General features: G+C 43.1%; 2 pseudogenes; both read right to left on the minus strand.

Moving 5' to 3' along the window:
* The window catches only part of LOC136510542 (E3 ubiquitin-protein ligase AIP2-like), a 37,452-nt pseudogene extending 22,638 nt beyond the window's left edge, over positions 1 to 14,814 (minus strand).
* LOC136539563 (F-box protein PP2-B11-like) overlaps positions 1 to 14,842 on the minus strand; it is a 40,136-nt pseudogene that overhangs the window by 24,393 nt on the left and 901 nt on the right.

A 14,842-nucleotide genomic window follows, 5' to 3' on the forward strand; every position in this document is an offset into this window, starting at 1 on the left:
TCCATCGCATCCTTGATCTGTTGCGCCACTTCGGTGGGAGGGAGCACTCCATCGGCGAACGTCGTCTCTTCAAGTGATGCCTCGGGAGCCATCAGGTACAGGGACAGCACGCGGCTCATCAACGGCGCTACCCTCCGCGTGTGGTAGGCATCGATGATCCCTAACCCCTTCACGCCCCTATCCTTTAGAATTTGGAGGCGAGGTGGTCCTTGATCCTCTTCTTATCTTTGTCTAGGACACCCCACCTCCATGACCCCAGAGCCTATTCGAGGAGGCACCCAATGTACACCGGCAAAGGGGCGATCACATCGTTCTTGATGTAGAACAACTACGAGTGCCACCCCTTGTTGGAGCTCAACAAGCGCATCAACGGGTAGTCGGACACCCAGTTGTGCAGATGAATGCTGGCACAACCTATCAGCGTTCTCAGCTCCTGCTTCTTCGACAAACTGACGGTGAAGAAGTGCCGCCACAGATCAAAGTGGGGACTAATCCCCAAGAACCCCTCGCATAGGGTGACGAACACCGCGACATGCTGGATCCCATTAGGATTAAGATGTTGCAACTCCACCTGGTAGTAATCCAATAGCCCCCAAAAAACATATGGGCAGGGACGGTGAATCCCCGCTCATGGAAGAGAGCGAAGGACACAACATACCCCTCGGGCAGCGATGGCTCATCCTCATCACCGGGAAGCAGCCACTCCATGAAGGTGGACAACAGGCAAAGGAGGCCATAGCGGATGAGGCCCTCCAGGCGCTGAGAGGTAATGTTAGATCTACACCACGGCTCCATTGAAACGGCGGCTGTGATGCGGATGCGAGCTCGACGGCGGCTGCGATGCGGATGCGAGCTCGACAGCGGCTGCGATGCGGATGCGAGCCCAACGGTAGCTACAATGCGGATGCAAGCTCGATGGCGGTGATAGTACTGGTGCGGGAAGCTTTGGTGATTAGCGGTGGAGGTTGGCGATGCGAAGGCGAAAAGACGGAGTACGGAACCCTAGGGGTGAACCCCGTGGTTTTATAGGGCGACGGATGCGAGAAGCGCAACCATCCGCCTCGATCTCCAAGCCCGCCATGACATGCCGCCATGTCACATCGTGGGATACGCACCCACGATCCCTATCCTTTCCCACGAAAATCGCTCCGGACGCTTTCGCCTTCCCGAATGAATCGGACTCTCCCCCCCGCAGAGGGGATACGGGCCAGAAAATCTCTTCGCTGGCCTAGGAGGGCCCAGAAAGCCCAAGGGTTGGCCTGATGGTCTCAATGGCCATCCCAATGAGGGATGAGGCCGCGGGCGACTAAGACCTAGGTATGCGAACATCAGCAGGGGGGTCTCGATCCACAATTGAGTCCTAGCCAGGCTGACCCTAGATGAAATCCTCGTGAACAAGATACTAGGGTCCCCATAAAAACTATTTAGCTAACAAAAACCAAATCCCACAACCTTACCCATGAAGGATACGAAACTACCCCCCGGGTGGTTCTATCCGAATCACCCGGGGGCTCAGTGAAAGTGCATCTAGCCCTTTAGTGGGTTTTGGATGATTGAAGGACAACGTGATTAAAGAACTAACCCGTTTGCTAAGTGTGGACAGGTAATAGGTTATCTCATAGGTACTTAATGAAAGCCAACATGATGTGTTGTTGTATAAACAATCTAGTTCAAGCACAAGACAACAATGCAAATGGAATTCATGCAAATGCTTGTTTATGGTGGGATTTCCATGTACTATGTGAAAAGCAAGCTCGTGAGTATTAGTTAATGAGACATGAGGGATTGCATATGGAATGGTCTCATATTTGAAGCTTGCTAAATTGAAATAAAAAGATAACAATACATATGAATGGATGATTCAACACAAGATGTGACTTAATGGCTTAAGATGGTGAAGATAGCAAGGAAAGGCTTTGAGGTACTAAGCAAAGGTGAAGGGCAAGCGACGGCTTGGCAGCCGAAGAACCTAGCTAGGGTGAAGAAAAAAGTACTTGCATTTAGTTGAGGTACTAATCAAGCTAAGATGGTCATATTGATGTGAAGGATCAAATCTATATTGGACAAGTTGATTAAAGTGACTTGATGCATTTGGAGTTATTCATATTTGATGAATGGAATCAAGTCACGTGCTCAAGATGGCTATGCTCAAGTGACAAGATCAATATTGACATGTTGGCACCCTCACTTGATGAAGATTGAAAGACACGGCATCGATTTAAAAAAGATCAACTCAAAAGGTTTAATTTCATTTTTCTTTTGATCTTGAGTTAATAGGTATGACATACTATTAAGAGGGATGCAAGTTTATGTGGTCTGAGGAAAATAGAGTGCTCAAGCATAATAATCAAATCAAAAGAGAGACACTCTAGCACTTCACGAGCACAAAGAATAATTTTCTATGACTGTCGGTGTCGGAAGTCCCGACGTAAGCCGAAACTCCCGACAGTCAGAAGTCATGACTCTTGCCGGAAGTGTTGACTCCCAGTCACAAGCTGCGCGGTGACTGTGGATGTCGGAAGTCCCGACGTGAGTCAGAACTCCCGATAGTCGGAAGTCCCGACCCAAGCCGGGAGTCCCGGCATCGATGGTTCTACTGACCTGCTGACTGTGCACGTCGGAAGTCCCGACGTTCGTCGAAAGTTCCGACCGTCGAAAGTCCCGACGTTCGTCGGAAGTTCCGACGTTGGCTGTCTCGGGTGGACTTTGACCTCACATGAATAGTGTTTTCTTCATACGTCGGAAGTCCCGAGATCTGCGTCGGAACTCCCGATGTAGATCTGAACGGTTAGATTTTGCCTTGGAGTATATATACCCCTCTCCTCCTTTCTAACCGTTGCCCACTCATTTCATTGCAACGAACACTCGGCCAAAACAGCCCCCAAGCATTCTAGGCTCGCCACTCTTCTCTCCTTTGCCTCCAACTTCAATTCCTAAAGGGTTTGAGTGATTGGAGAGTGGATTGAGTGAGAAAAAACACTTTGAGCAAGCTTGAGCACTTGATTTCTTCGTCAAGCCGGTTTGATTTGCATTTGTTACTCTTGGGGATTTTCCCCTAGCCAGCGAGGCGTCGCCCAAGAGCTTCCATCTTGTGGAAGAGCCTTGGGAAGTTTGTATTACCCTTGATTTCTAGTGAAGAAACTCAAGTGACCTTTGTGGTATCCTTGAGTGAGGCAAAGAGGTGGAAGAGACTCCGACCAAAGTGGTCACCTCAACAACGAGGACGTAGGAGCTCCTTTGTGGGGCTATCGAACCTCGGGATAAATTCTTGTCTCCCGCGTGCTTGTTGTTGTTGTTGTGATTTGCTCGAAATTACATGTATTTGGTTGCCTTCCTCTCTCTAGCTATTTCTTAGGGTTTGGGCCTCGATCTACGGAGTGGTGGCTTATCAACGTCAAGAGAGTGACCCAACACCTTACCTTACCTTACCACTAGGAAGTGGGTTTGTAAGTTATTGGCATCAAAGTTCATTTTAGCACTTGTAGTTCATTTCCTGTAGGGGTCGGAAGTGCTGACAGTTTGCGTTGGAAGTTCTGACCCAAACTGTTGGGACTTCTGACACGTCGGAAGTTCTGACCCAAACATCAGGACTTCTGACACGTCGGAAGTTCTGACCCAAACTATCGGGACTTCCGACATTAACTGACTAGTGCATTTTGATTCAACTCTTTGGTTGCCGCTGTTTGGCTCCCTAGGTTTATCTAGTATCTTTTATATACTTTGTGGCTAACTTATGAGGGGTTGTATTACTCTAATTTGGAGTTTCCATTTTGGAAACTCCTATTACTAATTGTTTCCGCTTTTAAAGGTGTTGATTTTTCAGAAACGCCTATTCACCCCCCCCCCTCTAGGTGACATCCTAGATCCTTTCAATTGGTATTAGAGCGAGGTTCTCACCTAAAGCTTCACCACCGTGAGAAAAGGATGTCGACGCCTATCGAGTTGGAGCCAGTGCTTCTCCAAAATGATGGTTCAAACTTCCTACCTTGGTCAATTCATGTACTCAATACTTTTAGAGATATTAGTCCTCTTGTTGAGCATATTGTGTTTGCAAGCATACCTCTTCCTATAGTTGATTGGAGCAACTATAAGAATTTATCAAAAGAGGAAGAGCTATGCGTGCAACTCAATGCTCAAGCTATTAATATCATTTTGAGTACATTGAGTGCAGAGGTTCAAGATGAGGCAATATTCAATGGACAACCACCTCCGGAGAGTGCTCATCTCATTTGGATCAAACTCGTTGAGTTATATGGAAAATCCAAATACGATGATGCACTTGAGGTCGAGTCAATGGAAAATATGTCCATTATGTCTTCATGCAGTGAAGAAGCCTCACAAGACCTCAAGAGCGTTGAGCCAGAGCAAGAGGTGCGAGCCGAGGTGACTGCGCTGTCTACAAGCACATACCTGACGTGTCCGGTATCCCTACTAGATGTGTCTGGTATGGCTGAGGCAGCCAGACAGCAGGCAATCTATGATGATGAGGCTCAAGCCTGGTGGTGGCCAAGTGATGAGTCAACCTCAGTATCTCATGATACTCATCACTTGTGTTTCATGGCCAAGAAAAGCAAGAAGAAGGCTAGCAAGAAAGATCAAGCCAAGGAGATAGCACGAGTAGATGATCAAGAAGAGAGTGATATTGAAATTGAAGATAGCTACACTCTTGATCATCTAAGCAACAAAGACAAGCTCATTCTCATGAAGCTAGTTGAGAAGAATGATGAGCTAGAGGAAGAGAATGAGAAACAAGAGCAATCACTTCAAAATCAAGAAAAGTTTCTCATCTCCAAATTGCAAGAGCTAAAGGCCATAAATGAGAGGTATGAAAAATTATCAATTGAGCATGCTTTAGTTACTAACTCCTCTTCTAGTGTTTCACAACTAGAGAAGGAAAACTTTGAGCTCAAAGCAAAATTAGATGAACTCTCAAGCAAATATAATGTGCTACAAGCAAACTATGTTCATCTCAAGTGCTCTCATGAAGAATTAGTAGAATCAAGCATCATGCTTGAGGTGGCTCATGAGGTTGTGATTACAACGGTAAAATCATCTCAACCTCCCACTCACACACTCACTTGTACACAATCTCAATTGAATATTTCTTGTGCTAATGAGTGTGCTTCTCAAGCAAGCCAATCTTTGATTGAGCAAAAATTTATAGAAAATGTAGAGCTTAAGGAAGAAGTGGAAAGGCTAAAAAATGATGTGATTCGATTGAAGGGTAAGGAGAGAGCACAACCTTCTCAAGATAACCGTGTTGACATGGTGAAGAAGCTTGAGAAGGGTTCAAACCTTGCTTCCTCCAAATCCCAACAAAAGAATCACATTTCAAGCAAGGCCAACACAACCAAGAGCAAGAAACATGAAAAAAGACTATGCTATGGTTGTGGAGTGAATGGACATGAGATTACCATGTGTCCACACAAGAGTTGGGCCGACAAGTGTGAAGTGGCCGATCAAATGGCCTCAAACAAGTTGGCCAACCAAAGAAAAAGTGATGGACAAAGCACTTATCTCATGTGCAAGAAGTTGGGGCATCCAACCAAGAAATGCCCAATGTACAAGGAGGCAAGAAAGGAAGCCCAAGTTGCAATAAGAAGATGCTATGGATGCAATGAGATGGGCCACAAGGTTGATGGATGTCCATACAAGCAAAACAAGCATAGGGCAAACAAAGGTCGCATATGCTATGCTTGTGGAAGAAAGGGGCATCTAAGCTATGATTGCCCAAATGGTAACATCCCTAAGCCGAACATATTTGTTTATGATAATATGCTTAGGAAGACCACAAATGAAGTTAGCACTAGCAAGGTGATGTGTTCACCACAAACTAGTACTAAGGCCATTTGGGTGCCTAAGCACTTGTTGATTAACCCAAAAGGACCCAACAAGAGTTGGGTACCAAAATGTGCTTAGGTTGATAATGTAGGTACTTGGTGGTGAGATGAAAGCTTCGAGGTGGTTGAGCAAGCAAATTGAAAATATTCACTCAATCTATCAATCAATTCTTATCATAATCTCATATATGGTTGACCTGAAGATAAATCAATGACCATATCGTTTACTTCATCTCTACCATTGGTAACAAGTACCTAAAGACCTTATAGGATAGCCACTTTGTGTTTAGTGCTCAATGGCTCACAAATAAGCATATTTGTGAAATAATTGGAAGTGACTAATTAGTTTTATTTAATCATTATCATATTTGCCATGTGATGCTTTTAATGGCTCTCTAGTAGAGCAATGCATTTGTTCAGATGCAGGCATACAAGAAGTACTAGAGCTAAAATGAAGAATCACAAGCAGCGCTTCAATTGTTTCTGTCCTGCGCCTACCAGACATGTCTGGTATGGCCAGGGCAGAAAGGAAAAGTGTTTATGTTCTTCACATGCCGGACGTATCCGGTATGTCTACCGGACGTGTCTGGTATGGCAAGAACCAGAGCACTAATTGGGATGCAATTGAGGTTTGATCCATATGATTTCATATATCCTTAATTTGCTCAGAAGCTTGTGATCTATCAAATCTAAGTGGGTTGTGAGTATGTCTCAACGAAATTTAAATATGGCAAATTACTTTGTGTTGGTCAAAATAGAAAATTGACTCCCAAATTCTTAAACGAATAAAGTGCCTGTTGAAAGTCATTCAAATTACTTATGGTACTTATTTAGGGGGGGGGCTCAGTTTCTATTTTGCACCATTGTGGACTAATAAATTTATCTAGCATTATTTGTAGTCCTTTAGATGTATAGTATGATTATTTGACAAGTGAGGTCAACATGATGTTGTAATGCCATGTATTATCTCAGTGGTGATATTGTGGGCTAACAAATTTATCTAGCATTATTTGTAGTCTTTTTGATGAAAATTGATTTCATATATGGTATGATTATTTGATAAGTGAGGTCAACATGATGTTGTCATGCCATGTATTATCTCAGTGGTGATATTGTGGGCTCAAGGCAAAGGTATGTATTTACATACATGCATTGTAAGTGCATCTAAGGCCCTTTATATGCTAGTGTGTGCATTTGTGTGATATAGGATAGATGTTTTTCAAAATCCCTAACTAGCATGTGTAGGTGGTGTGGTTTTTGAAAATCATGTGTTTTTTTGGTCTTTGTGACCTAGTCATGTCATATTGTGATTATTGCTACCCTTGGTTGATTATTTGCCTAATCACATGTGACATGGTTCTCTCAAGTCCATAAAATCCCTATGTCCCTCTAAAATCTCTCTCAAGTTTTGAAAATCATAAATTTGCCAAATATTTGAAAAAGAGAAAATCAATTCTTGGCTAATTCATGTTCCCTAAGTGAGAATCCTAAGCCTATTTCAATTGATGCTAATATTATGCCTAGGAAGGTTTGTTATGGTATCTTATTGGTTAGTATTGCAAAAAAATCCACTATTCATATTAAGGCTATGCCTAAGTATGTTGTGTCTAACATGAGAGGACCCAAACTAGTTTGGGTACCATCGAAAAGTGGATGATCGTTTGTAGGTACCATGGCATTAGAGACTTGATTCAATGGAATTATTATTATTCATCTTATGTTGAGTCAAGTATTGAAACCTAGTGCAATTCTATCCCAATGCCAAGTCAAAATTGAGTGAAGTCCATATGCTATCAACATACAAGTGTCATATTCAAGTTGTGGGAATTTATTGATATATTTGAAGGCCTGCAAATAAGTGGAGTTGAAGCTTGCAAAGATGATCATAAGCTATCAAGGTATATCTCTTGTTGATCAAAGTTTATTTGGGTGCATATGAGTTAATTGGATTGGATATATATGCATATGTTGCTTGCTATGAGATGTTTGAATGGATTAAATGCTTAAGTAATCAAGTTTGAAGTTGGTTTGATTGGATATGTTCATAAGATTTCTTCTAGTAAGTGGTTTGAATGGACATATGTCTTGTGAGAGTATTTAAACAAGTTGATTTCAAGTTTGGTTCAATTTGGAGAAAAATAGCTCAATTATTGAAATCTGTCCAATATTAAAAATCTGAGGTAGCAGTGATCATAGACATGTTTGAGTAACCAAATCTATTTGTATTGGCTTAAAATTTGGTCTGCATGCTCTACACTTATGGTATTAGTTGCTGTGCAAATTTCATGAGATTTGGATAAGTGATACTTCGGATTTGGAGTAGATCTTGTCAGCTATGGTGCAGCAGTTTTCAGCATATAGCAGTGTGGAAAGATATGAAATCTGGTAGCAATATAGAAGTCAAAAGAAGCTAAAATTTTTACAGCTACTAGAAGACTTAGTGTGTCACATCTTCACCAAATTTCGTGGTTTTTGGATATGTACTTTGGGAGATATGATTTATTCTTTGAAGAGTACAGAATCTGCCAGGAAAGTGATAATTATTGGATTGATCAAAAGTCACTTAGATTCAAAGGTCCTCAAATTAGAATCATATCTATAAGTGATTGAGGTACCTATGTTTTGGTTTTGGTTTGAGATAGAAGCATGACAAATGATGAGTACAAGACAATTTGTTTGAAGAGTGTATCTGGTACACATTTGGTACTCAAGCTAGAGATCAAGACCAAGACCAAGATCAAGATGAAGATAAAGTTTAAGTTCTAGTGATAATTGGAGATCTTTTGATAGAAACAAAAGGACTTAAACAAGTAGAAAGAAAAGGACTTAAAGAAGGACTCAAAGTTATTTATCAAATTAAGTCCAACAATATGGATCAATCAAACAAAATCTTTCAAGTGGATCAAGTGATTCTCTTTCAAGTTATTTCAAGTGAGTATCAAGGATGGTTCTTTGGAGAGATGTCACTTCGCCCTAGGCTTGGATGGCTAAAATCGAAGTGGTAATCTAAAGGGACATTTGAGGTACTTGGTTGAAGAAAATCAAGAGATTGGTCTAGAAAGCAAGCAACACCCAAAAGAGAACAAGTCATGAAATTTTAAGTGGCATCATGAAATTTCAAGTGGTATTACAAGTGGTGCATCTTTTAGTTCTCTTAAGCAAGCAATGATCAAAGAAGAAGCAAGCCAACCACAACAAGAAGAGTGCACTTGATCATTAGTGATTCTCAATTCATATAGGTGAAGAATAGGAATTCAAAGAATTGGTATCTATTGGTCTTCACCAAGCTTATAATTGGACTTCATGGTGCTATTGGAGAAATGAATTGAAATCTATATGACTATCTTCCTCTCCAATATAGCAAAGGTATCATTGTATTGTGTATGATCATTTTTCATCCCTTACTAGTATGCGGTTAGTGCATATAGTACATGCTTATAGGATCATGCATTACAAATGAAAATTTTTAGATTCATAGACTACCACTATTGCTTGAATGATTATATAATCTAGTGGTTAGTGTATGAGTTTGTTCATGAGCTAGTAAACCCATGTACTTGATCTATTTTGAATTGCAAACAAGTGACAAGTACAACCTCTTTAAGATGACAAAGGGAGAGAGTTTAATACAAAGGGAGAGATTAGTACAAAGTTTGAACCTTAAGCACCCTTTGTGCTTTGTGTGACAGCTTGTAGCCCCTTTGTCCTTAGTATGTCATTGTTGGACCTTTGTGGTGATAGATGACAAAGGGGGAGAGAGACTGATTAAAGCTTCAGGATAGTTTCATTTGCTTTTCTTTGTACCTGAAGATATGTACTACAGGCTGTCGTTTCTTGTTTTTGAGCTTCATTGATGTATCTTGGATTTGAGATAGATTGTATCATGTGAGAGATGAGACTTACTTATGCTTTATCTATATATTTCTTGAGACATAATCTTTATTTATATTTTAGTGGCTTGTGGACTTGAGAAAATGCATAATGAGTGCTATGTGTGAATTACATGTGTTATATTTATTTTCATAAGGACTATGCATGCTAGAATGAAAATATTTGATGTGATGCCTTTATATTTATTCTTGTGTGATATATCTTGTCATATGCATCACGGTTTCACTTTGTCACACACACATGCACCCCACGGATGCAATGATTTAGGGGGAGTCTCCTATATGTTTTAGTATGTGCAATTGACATTTGAGGTCATTTTGTGAATTCTAATCATAAGCACATATTAAGGGGGAGCCTCTCATAAATTATTGAACTCAAAAGTTTAAATGTTTATATTATTTTGTAAGCTTTAATCAAGTTGTCATCAATCACCAAAAAGGGGGAGATTGAAAGTGCATCTAGCCCTTTAGTGGGTTTTGGATGATTGAATGACAACGTGATTAAAGAACTAACCCGTTTGCTAAGTGTGGACAGGTAATAGGTTATCTCACAGGTACTTAATGAAAGCCAACATGATGTGTTGTTGTATAAACAATCTAGTTCAAGCACAAGACAACAATGCAAATGGAATTCATGCAAATGCTTGTTTATGGTGGGATTTCCATGTACTATGTGAAAAGCAAGCTCGTGAGTATTAGTTAATGAGACATGAGGGATTGCATATGGAATGGTCTCATATTTGAAGCTTGCAAAATTGAAATAAAAAAAATAACAATACATATGAATGGATGATTCAACACAAGATGTGACTTAATGGCTTAAGATGGTGAAGATAGCAAGGAAAGGCTTCGAGGTACTAAGCAAGGGTGAAGGGCAAGCGACGGCTTGGCGGCCGAAGAACCTAGCTAGGGTGAAGAAGAAAGTACTTGCATTTAGTTGAGGTACTAATCAAGCTAAGATGGTCATATTGATGTGAAGGATCAAATCTATATTGGACAAGTTGATTAAAGTGACTTGATGCATTTGGAGTTATTCATATTTGATGAATGGAATCAAGTCAGGTGCTCAAGATGGCTATGCTCAAGTGACAAGATCAATATTGACATGTTGGCACCCTCACTTGATGAAGATTGAAAGACACAGCATCGATTTAAAAAAGATCAACTCAAAAGGTTTAATTTCGTTTTTCTTTTGATCTTGAGTTAATAGGTATGCCGTACTATTAAGAGGGATGCAAGTTTAGGTGGTCTGAGGAAGATAGAGTGCTCAAGCATAATAATCAAATCAAAAGAGAGACACTCTAGCACTTCACGAGCACAAAGAATAATTTTCTGTGACTGTCGGTGTCGGAAGTCCCGACGTAAGCCGGAACTCCCGACAGTCAGAAGTCATGACTCTTGCCGGAAGTATTGACTCCCAGTCACAACCTGCGCAGTGATTGTGGATGTCGGAAGTCCCGACATGAGTCGGAACTCCCGACAGTCGGAAGTCCCGACCGAAGCCGAGAGTCCCGGCATCGATGGTTCTACTGACCTGCTGACTGTGCACGTCGGAAGTCCCGACGTTCGTCGGAAGTTCCGACGTTGGCTGTCTCGGGTGGACTTTGACCTTGCATGAACAGTGTTTTCTTCATACGTCGGAAGTCCCAAGATCTACGTCAGAACTCCCGACGTAGATCTGAACGGTTAGATTTTGCCTTGGAGTATATATACCCCTCTCCTCCTTTCTAACCGTTGCCCACTCATTTCATTGCAACGAACACTCGGCCAAAACAGCCCCCAAGCATTCTAGGCTCGCCACTCTTCTCTCCTTTGCCTCCAACTTCAATTCCTAAAAGGTTTGAGTGATTGGAGAGTGGATTGAGTGAGAAAAACACTTTGAGCAAGCTTGAGCACTTGATTTCTTCATCAAGCCGGTTTGATTTGCATTTGTTACTCTTGGGGATTTTCCCCTAGCCAGCGAGGCGTCGCCCAAGAGCTTCCATCTTGTGGAAGAGCCTTGGGAAGTTTGTATTACCCTTGATTTCTAGTGAAGAAACTCAAGTGACCTTTGTGGTATCCATGAGTGAGGCAAGGAGGTGGAAGAGACTCCGACCAAAGTGGTCACCTCAACAACGAGGACATAGGAGCTCCTTTGTGGGACTGTCGAACCTTGGGATAAATTCTTGTCTCCCGCGTGCTTGTTGTTGTTGTTGTGATTTGCTCGAAATTACATGTATTTGGTTGCCTTCCTCTCTCTAGCTATTTCTTAGGGTTTGGGCCTCGATCTACGGAGTGGTGGCTTATCAACGTCAAGAGAGTGACCCAACACCTTACCTTACCACTAGGAAGTGGGTTTGTAAGTTATTGGCATCAAAGTTCATTTTAGCACTTGTAGTTCATTTCCCGTAGGGGTCGGAAGTGCTGACAGTTTGCGTTGGAAGTTCTGACCCAAACTGTCGGGACTTCTAACACGTCGGAAGTTCTGACCCAAACGTCAGGACTTCTGACACGTCGGAAGTTCTGACCCAAACTATTGGGACTTCCGACATTAACTGACTAGTGCATTTTGATTCAACTCTTTGGTTGCCGCTGTTTGGCTCCCTAGGTTTATCTAGTATCTTTTATATACTTTGTGGCTAACTTATGAGGGGTTGTATTACTCTAATTTGGAGTTTCCATTTTGGAAACTCCTATTACTAATCGTTTCCGCTTTTAAAGGTGTTGATTTTTCAGAAACGCCTATTCACCCCCCCCCCCTCTAGGTGACATCCTAGATCCTTTCACTCAGGGGCTACACCCAACGGGTGCGCTCGCACGCACCCTCTGGCGAATCGAAATACCCTCTGGGCGATTCTATCTAAATCACCCGAGGGCTCAGGGGCTACTGTCGGGGACCTAACACCAGGGTACCCAATGAGGTGGGACTAATAACCATCGAACGTTGATGCTTCCGGTCAGACAAGAATGCTACTACGCTTCTTGCCCGAACGATGCAAGATTGGTTCCGCCTCGCCTGACCCCCAAGGGCTGGCTCCACCTCGCCCGACCCCCGAGGGCTGGCTCTACCTCGTACGACCCCCAAGGGCTGGCTCCGCCTCGCCCGGCGACCGGGGACGGGCTCCGCCTCGCCCGACGTCTGAGGACAGGCTCCGCCTCGCCCGATGGCTGAGGGCCGGCTACGCCTCGCTCGACGTTCGAGGGTGGGCTCTACCTCGCCCGACGGCCAAGGGCAGACTTTGCCTTGCCCAACAAGTACACCCTGCGCCTTCATAAGGATGAGCACAGGGTACGACATGATATTCAAGTCAAACGCAGCACCATGGACCATGCCCTACGCCGCGATAGGAAAAGTACCACCAGGGCATGACGGGATGGGCGCTTTAGACCATTCTGGCATTGTAGAGTCCAAATAGTGTTGTAGGCACCGCCTTCAACCCTCAGACACGGAACCTGACACAGGCATACGACACCCACTACGGTCCAGAAAGAGACTCGTGTCCTCTACAGTGATGGACATGCTGTCACCGTGCCGCCCGCTCCCCATAGGGCCACAGGTCAACACCCTTGTCTGGCACGCCGCTCAGAGGGGCGGGACGGGACACTTGCTGATCCGGTAAGGGCATGGCGTCGCCAGGACACGGGCACCTGGCGAACATGCCAATCCCTGACACCGTTTGGCCATGTCAGCAAGGCTGGCTCAGTGGAAAAAGAGGGCCCAACACCTTCAAATGGGCCTTGGCTTCCGATTTTTCTCCCATCTGTAACCCCTGCTCCCCCCTTGGTCTATAAAAGGGAGGGCAGAGCCCCTCACTAAGGGGAATGACTCTTGACAGATAAGTTGAACACACACGACATTTCATACACAGCTGAGCAGCGACCAAGCTCTCGGCGACCTTTTCGATCATTCCATCAGAGACTTGGGACTCGTCCCTCTCTCGACTGTTTTGTACCCCCTACTACGAACCATTTTCGGTATTAATAACACGAGCAGCAGCAGCAAACTGGACGTAGGAACGTTCAGCCCAAACCAGTATAAACCTCATGTCCTTTAGTGCACCATCTAGACCTAACGTGCAATAATCATAAATTTACTAGCCGGTGTTTGTTCGAAACACCGATAGTTAGATACACTAATTGCAACAATGATGCTCCTCCACTCCAAATCTACCTACTTATTTGAAGGGTTCACAAGAAGTTTACCAGCCATGGCTTCAGACAAGGAGGATGGAAGAGATGCTTGCAAGGAAGCTCCTACATCTTGTCATCCACAACCAAGTTTTCACGGCAGACAGCACACTCCGTCTCACTACCCAATCTAGCGATGACTTCCTTGGTAACAGTAATGACAGATAGATTGGCAACAACTTCCTTTGAAGCCGGGGGTGCTCTTGGTGGATGCTCAATGATTCCCTGGCATCAAAATGTAACTCGAGATTAGTATTTTCACATCCTATTACAGTTTCAACTACCAGAAGCAGACTTACATGGCAGAGTTAGAAAGTTGTACTTGACTACAAATTGTATAGCTAGATCCTTCCCACTACATGCAAGGTCTCAATAACAATGATAATAATAAATTTAAAGAGAATTATTTCCCCATCCATCAGAACATGATGAGATTACCTCTGCCTTTGAGCAAATTAGTACTATCACTTGAGTGCAATGCAAATTTGGTGTACAAGGGTAGTTTGTCATGAGATTGGACAAACTAAAGATCAGAAGCATATAATTGTGCACCCTTCTTTAGTTGGTTAAAAGACCTAGCAGTGTGCACTGACAAGAGACCTAGCAATGTACTAAAGAAGTGGATTCTCATGAAATGATTATTAAGTATTCATGCACACCTGCAGTGATTCTTCCAAAGCAGTTTCTAGATCCCTGTCGCCTGATATGGTTTCTAGGAGGTTCATTATAGCAGGTGTAATCTCCTCGGCTCTATGCACTGTTACATTGTTGTTCCCATCTTGATCTCCAGAGGATTCAGTTAGTATTCTCAATTCCCGTGTTAAATTCTGGGCAACAAGCCATGCTGGAGGTGGAGGTTCCTGTCCCACAGTAAGGTGCCCTTCAAAAAGAAATCTGGTGTCTGCGAAAAGCAACATCTTATTAACAAATAGATATTGATAGGTA

Source organism: Miscanthus floridulus, chromosome 1, assembly GCF_019320115.1.
Source record: "Miscanthus floridulus cultivar M001 chromosome 1, ASM1932011v1, whole genome shotgun sequence".
Taxonomy (NCBI): domain Eukaryota; kingdom Viridiplantae; phylum Streptophyta; class Magnoliopsida; order Poales; family Poaceae; genus Miscanthus; species Miscanthus floridulus.